The following is a 7,751-nucleotide window of genomic DNA, read 5'->3' as shown; positions in this document are numbered from 1 at the left end:
ACACAGCCCCTGAGATATCCTTGAGGGGTTCTTAAACCAGCCATCTGAAAGTGGAGGATGTCATTTGGGAAGAATTTAGATTGGAGACTAAGAGCTCCACTAAACAGATTGTTTCCACTCATATTCTATGGCCATGTCAAACAAGTGAGGCTCTGCAATGTTTCCTTATGTGCCAGAAAGAAAAACAAATATATTTGTTATTCTCCAGCAAGGTCTGCGTAGAAGTAGGGAAATAAAGGGAAATTTCACAGGGATGTTAATTCTGCTACTAATTTTTCAGAGACATATCCACTTTCCAGGTAAACAATGCATTGCTAAGAACAGTTGAGGCAGAGGTAACAGCTTGTAAAAGCAAAGAAACATGGAATCATCTGGAGTATTGGTGGAAGAGTAGGCTGTACAGTGTGGGTGGAGTGTAGGATGCAAGGGTAGCAAGACATAAAACTAGAAAACCAGAGACCAGATTATTTAGTTCATCTCCACAAAATTTATTGCATATTATATTTTATATGCTTTTAGGAGTTGAAATGAGAAAGAACATACAGAAAAACCCTCATCAACAAAAAGCTGCTTCCAGTTCAGTGGAGATCACAAGAAGAGAAACCTGATTAAGAAAAAAGATAGACTCATGACATATTTAAGGAAAGAATCAATAGGACTTTGTGTCTGATGGATGGGAGGCGGCAGGAAAGATAAGAGGAATAGGCAGGGATGAAAAGAGAAGTATAAAATGACTTCCAGGCTTCTCATTTGGGAGACTGGATAACTAGGAGGGGGAAGGCAGCAATAGAAATATATTTGAGAATGGGTAGGGTCAATTAATGAAATTTATTTTAAACTTTTTGAGCTCTAGGATATGGGACATCTATCTCAAGACTAGCAAGTCTTAAAATTCACATTTTGTGTGATTACGATTTTGCTCAATCATGGTGAAATGCATCATGGTGGAGTAGGGGGGAGCACATCATGGAGAGTGGCCAGTGAGCTGCACTTGGAGATCTGCCTGAAAGACCCAGAGGAGAACCACACCTGCGTTACTATCAAAAAAATCCCACCCGGATTGCAAATTGGTGCAGCTGCTAGGAAAAACAGTATGGAGGGTCCTCACAAAACTAAAAATAGAGTTGCCATATGGTCCAGCAATCTCACTCCTGGGCACATATCCAGACAAAACTATAATTCAAAAAGATACATGCACCCCTATGTTCATAGTAGCACTATTTACAATAGCCAAGACTTGGAAGCAACTTAAATGTCCATCGACAGATGAACGGATAAAGAAGATGTGTCATATATACACAATGGAATATTACTCAGGCATAGAAAGAATAAAATAATGCCACTTGTAGCAACATGGATGGACCTAGAGGTTATCATACTAAGTGAAGTAAGTCAAAAAGAGAAAGACAAACACCATATGACATCACTTACACGTGGAATCTAAAACATGACACAAATGAACTTACCTATGAAACAGAAACAGACTCACAGATATAGAGGATAGACTTGTGGTTTCTAAGGGGGTGAGGGAGGGAAGGGTTAGGTGTTCGAGATTAGTAGTTACAAACTATTATATAGAGAATGGATAAACAACAAGGTCCTACTGTGTAACACAGGGAACCATATTCAATATCCTGTGATAAATCATAATGGAAAAGAATATGAAAAGGAATATACATGTATAACTGAATCACTTTGCTGTACAGCAGAAATTAACACAACATTGTAAATCAACTGTACTTCAATAAAGTGAAAAAATAAAAATCCCACCAGTCATCTAGTACTAGGGAGACCATCAGCAAGGAGTCCCCACAAGCACAACAGGCTGTACATGAAGGCAGGGCCCTCCCTCGACTCCTTGGTTGAGGACACCGTCAAGGGCCAGGTGTCGGCCAGCCAGGAGCTCAAGTAACGGGCCTCTATCTGGCCAAGAAATATGAATGGAACCTGTCCCAGGCCGAAAGAATGCCGTCCTTTGGGCCGGCCAGCACCAGCCCTATCATTTTCCGCGACATCAGCAAGGGTGCGCAGAGCCTCAAGGAGAACAGTGCCACCTGGCGGCCGGCCTCCCGGAGCCACCGAGCAGGAGCGCTGCGCCTGTAGCACAGGCGGGGCCCTGCGCCTCGACGTGACGTGACGCTGCGCGGATCCATCCTGAGCGTCTCCACGCCAGGGCGCTACCTCTACGCCACGCCAGCCACCAGCCCTGCCCCAAGCGCCCATCTCCTTGTGGAGGTCTGTGTCTGCACCGAGGGCCGGGTGGCCTCTACCAGGTCCTGAACAGGTAGCGGGGCCATGTCTTAGAGGAGGCTCCGGTGGCCGGCACCCCCATATTTGTCATGAAGTCCCAACCGCGAGGCCTTTGGCTTCACTTTCCATCTGAGTTCCACACCGGCCGCCAGGCCCTGTGCGTGTCTGACCGCCGCCGACCCTGCCCGCGGACCCCTTCCACCACATCGGCAACCCCAGCCAGGTCACGCGGAGACACGTAAGCACAAAGGCCTGAAGGAAGGCGTCCCAGCCCCAGACAACTTACAGGACAGATTATAGGCGGCCTCGCAGCCCTTCTTCCCAGGCGGGACTCAGCGCAGCACCTGCGTCCAGCTGGCAATCGACCGCAGCCACGAGCCCTCGCGTCCTCCTGGCGACGCCTCGCGAGACTGTCCGGAGCCCAGATGCCCCGCCTGACAGGGCTCTGAGGCCGACTGCGTGTCATCTCTCCAGGTGAACACTTGATACCGTTTCTTTCTTTATCTATTTCAAGATTTCAGAGCAACAGAAATGCCCTCGCAGCAGGTACTTATTGGCTGGTGGAAGTGGCTTTGGGGGTGAGACCCAACACTTTTTCATTTCTTCAGGGGGAAACTCAAATGTCCCCCCCAAACATTTAAAATTAACGCATTAAGAGGTTTATGTGGGTACAATTTTTTTCTTTTTTTTTGCTCAGTCATTCACAGCTGGCTGGAATCAGGCTCTATCTATTGTTTCTGTCTCTTCACGCTATTTGCAGTTATCTCCTGCTCGAACTTCTTCCGAGTGGGTCAATAACACTTTTATTCTATAATAAAAAAGCAGCCCTCCTATAAAATACCTCATCTAGCTATCACTCCATTAGACAAAATACTTTCCAAAAAAAAAAAAGAGAGAAAGGAAAAGGACTTCCTCACTTCCTCTGTCCACCAGAGTTCTGTCCAATCACAGGAATGAAACAGCTTTCATTAACGTATGCCATGAGTCATCTTCTAATTAACAAAACCAGTAGATTCTTTTCACCCAGGCTACCAGGAGTCTTTGGGAACGTGGCTTTTTTTGACCACACCCCTCCAATTAACACTATCTGCCCCCTCCGAGTGTGATGATAACGCTCTCTCTTGCCTCGTAAATATTACCCTCTGCTGCTATTCCAACATACACCAACTTGTGATGATTGAAGCTGAGGTTCAGAATGTTTTGAAAAGTTTAAGTAAGAAATCTATCATAGATGATAAACTCTCCTTCCAGAATGGTGCCATGAAATCATGACCTTTTGACCAAGGCAGATACTCTCCATCTGTGAGAACATCAACAATTATATGTCCAGCGTCACCCTCTCCTTCTTCAAGTCATGCAACCTCTCCTTTCCTCCTGATGACTGCCTGTCTCCCATTCTGGAGTTAGTGGTTGGGTGGGCAATCAAAGGGTCACGTTTACCCTGTCACACTACAGGATTGGAAATGTGTATTAGTGTGCTAGGGCGTTCAAGACAAAGTACCAAAGACTGGATGGCTTAAACAATAAAAATTTATTTTTTCACAGTTCCAAAAGCTAGAAGTCCAGGATCAAGGTGTCAGTAGGGTTGATATCTTTCGAGGCCTCACTCTCTGGCTTGTAGACGGCCATCTGCTCCCTATACCTTCACATAGTCTTCCCCTCTGTACACATCTGTGTCTAAATTTCCTCTTCTTATAAGAACATCAGTCATATTGGATTAGGGCCTGCCCTAATGACCTCATTTTAACTTAATTACATCCTTAAAGAACATATTCCAAGAAATACAGTCACATTCTGAATTACTAGGGGTTAGAAATTCAAAATACGTATTTGGGGGAGAATACAATTTGGCCCATACCTGGGTGAACCAAAGCTGGCCAATCAGTATATCCCATGCCCCTAAATAGAGAGGTTGGTCCCATTTGGGGATTATTTTCAGGCAAGATTATGCAGTGTCTTTTTGAGGATTGATAAATATGTGGAAAAAGGAAGGTCATATCCTACTTTCTGAGATCCACAGTTCCAGTAATGTTATAGGTTTGGAGCTTACCTATAAGCTTACAAAGCTTCTTTTTTGTAGCCACGTAGAGAAAAACTGTCAAGGATCAACATGAGGAAAAAAGACGTGAGAGATAGGAGGAGAAAGAATTCTGATATTATTTGACCACACATATCCAGCATGTCTAAACTAGGGAACTTCTATAATTTTTACCTGAGGCCATATGTTTTTCTTTTACTAACTAACGTCACTTCCAATTGAAAAAAGCCAAACAAACTGTACTTTGGAAAAATAGATACATTTGGCAAAGTAAGGTAGACTGACTGTTGTGTTGCTGTAAATACGAGTCAATCATAGGTTACCAAACATTGCTAACAGTCAGTGCCCCTACTGAAACGAATCTAAGGTGTGTTGCAGATCAAGTGATCACTACCCTCCAGAATTTTTCCCTGTATGGAACTTCTTGGTAAAGGGAGGCCATGGCAAGTCCTTGGTAATAACTTGAGAACAACTTCAGTTCCTCAACCAACTTTTTATTGGACTCCACCAACATACCCATTAATATGCAAGACAAGAAGAGCATGAACAAACAATTCACAAAGGAGAAATTTCTCAACGTTTCTTGCGGTATTAATGCAAAATAAGGCAAGGTGTCATTTTTCCACCATGAAATTTGTGAAAATGTGTCACAATCCGAGTGCTGATCTCATGAAGTATTTTCTAGCTCTCTTCCTTTTTTGTACATGGTAGATTTGTATTTCCTGGGCAACTGATGACTGGGTGAAGCCATATGACTAGTTATGGCTAATGGGGATGTGAACCTAAGTGCTGCTTTTCACTTCCAGCTTAGAATATTCCATTTCTGATTTAAAACCCTCCAGATCTCTCCTGGATAGGATTCCAGAGCAGAGTGCCCATCGAGCCTGAAAAAGATATATAGTTTGAGCAAGACATAAACCTAAGTGACTGTAAGTCACTAAGATTTGGGGGTTGTTTGCTACTATGGATAATATAGCCTTTCCTGACTGAAACAAAATGTAAAACATGACAACACCCTATTTTGACGATGCAGATTAAAATTGCATATTTATATATTGTTAGTGACAAGTAAATTGGGGTAAATTTTTGAAGTATACATTGGCAGGATGTCCTATGAGATCATTAAATTTTTAATCTCCTGGTGATATATCCTAATATAAAAAGGACAAAGGGAGAAAAGAAGTATTAGCACTGATAACAGAAGTTTTATTTTCTAGAAAATTTAGGGCCAAATTAGTTTTCATAAAGTTCCAGTGTATTATAAGTTAAAAGTACCTAAGCTGAGGTCAGGCCCTGTATTAGTCAGGGTTCTCCAGAGAAATAGAACCGATAGGCCATATATGGATATTTATTTAGGAATTTATTATAGATTTATTATCGGAATTGGCTTATGTGGTTTTCGAGGCCAAGAAATAGGACAATCTGCTGTCTGCAAGTGGAGAACCAGGAAAGCTGGTGGTATAATTCAGTCCAAAGTCTTGAGAATCCTAGGAGTGATGGTGTTAAGTCCAAGTCTGAGCACAAAAGATGGATATCTCAGCTCAAGTAGAGGGTGTGAATTCGCCCTTCCTCCACCTTTTTGTCCCATATAAGTGCTCAACAGTTTGGATAATATCCACATACATTGGTGAAAGTGATTTTCTTTACTCAGTTTACTGATTCAAAAGCTACTTCCTTCCAAAGATACCCTCACAGTCACACCCAGAAATAATATTTTACCAACTATCAAGGCATCTCTTAGCCCAGTTGAGCTGACACATCACATCTTCCCCTTGTAAGCTAATTTTTCAAAGAAATTAAAGTCCATACTTGTTCCTCTACAATTACTGCTGAATCCTGGCAGAAGCATCTCACTCAGACACCTGGGTGGGTTTCAAGTTTCTTCAGCAGCTGTGGCCTGGGATTTTTTATTACTGGAATGCTTGTGGTCTCTCATTAATGTTGATAAGTCCAGAGAGTTAGATGATCACACAAGATAATCAAGGCATGCACCTGTTAACAGTTTAATTTGTTTCTTAAATTGGCCTCTTTATTTTATGTAGGTCTCTCACCATTTGTAGGTTTTCGGTGACTATTTTTCATTTTCTTGACCTCTCAGTTTCTCTCTCAGGCCTGGCCATTTGTTTCATTTGTTTTTCAAATCATACTCTTTAGATCTCTGGGGTAACCACATGAAGTCAGTGAGTTTTTTATGTTCCAAAGGTACCTTCCCCACCCTAGAGTGGATAATCTCACCAAAACAGTAACAAACCCTGGCCTGGATTTAATCTTTTGCCTGGTTTACGTTTAATATGGTTCAATTTGTCTGTCTTCCCTTAAAGTCTCCATCTACTCATTTTTTGAACATATTCCCTAAGGACACAGGACTCTTAATGCTGACTATCCACCAGTAATAGCTTTGTCACCTCAAAACCCATCCAGCAGTTCTTTGAAGTGTTTACATTGCTCTTCCTTTCTCATATCTGCTCAGATTTCTGTAACCATTTGGTGTAGCTCCCCGATCTTCAAGGGGCAGTTCACTACTTGCCCTTTCCATAAGTATGATTGGAGTGAAAGGTAAGTAAATGGATTCCAACACCATTCTTGACTGGAAGCTGGGAATTAAGACAAATGACATTAGTCATGCAGCCCAGCTCCAAATCTGCTTAAACTTCTAGTTGTCCTTACTCCTTCATTGAAGAACTAATCCACATTAGAATGGGATCTTCAATCACATATCAAAAGAAGTGAGAGGTTTTAAAAGTTACAGTTTGAGCCTTGGGGCATTTCATTAGATTAACAGATGGTATGCAACATATTGGGAAGTACAGGAGCTAAAAATGGGATTAGCAAGGCTGTACTCTCAGGGATCATTTCTATAGCTCATTACTAGAGAAGTTTCCCTGAACATGTAGAGCACTGATAATAAACCAGTGATCTAGTAAGTTTAAAAAAAAAAAAAAAAAAAAGGCGGGGGGGGGGGGTAAAACTCCCATAATAATGGGAGTTTTGTGTTTTGTTGTAGAGGAACTCTATTTGTCTGCAAGACCCAGAGCCTTTAGACTTTAAAATAATAGAACAAACTCTGGAATTTACTAGAATAGCTTTGAAGTTCTGGAGGCCAGAAATCCAAAATCAAAGTGCCAGCAATGTTCTCTTTTTTTTTTTTTAATTATTATTTATTTATTTGGTTGTGCTGGGTCTTAGTTGCAGCATGCAAACTCTTAGTTGAGGGATGCACGTGGGATCTAGTTCCCTGACCCCGGATCGAATCCGGCTGGGCCCCCTTCTTTGGGAGCGTGAAGTCTTATCCACTGTGCCACCAGGGAAGTCCCCACCAGCCATGTTCTCTTAAGGCCTCTCTTTTTTGGCTCGCAGATGGCCATCTTCTCCCTGTTTCCTCCCGTGGCCTCTTCTCTGTGCATAGCCATCCCTGGTGTCTCTTTATCTTCTTATAAGTATACCAGTTATAATGGAATAGGGT

At 42.3% G+C, this 7,751-nt stretch overlaps 1 pseudogene; it reads left to right on the top strand.

Annotated features, from left to right (window-relative positions):
* The first annotated feature begins 7,118 nt into the window (after nt 1–7,118).
* Nucleotides 7,119–7,202, top strand: LOC149747886 (small nucleolar RNA U3; annotated as a pseudogene).
* Nucleotides 7,203–7,751: the final 549 nt, after the last annotated feature.

This window comes from Delphinapterus leucas, chromosome 12 (genome assembly GCF_059928025.1).
Source record: "Delphinapterus leucas isolate spDelLeu-1000000601 "Yukka" chromosome 12, BTC_Dleu_Yukka2, whole genome shotgun sequence".
In the NCBI taxonomy this organism is placed as follows: Eukaryota; Metazoa; Chordata; class Mammalia; order Artiodactyla; family Monodontidae; genus Delphinapterus; species Delphinapterus leucas.
Note: the sequence above shows the minus strand (reverse complement) of the source record. Positions and strands in the feature narration are given on the sequence as shown.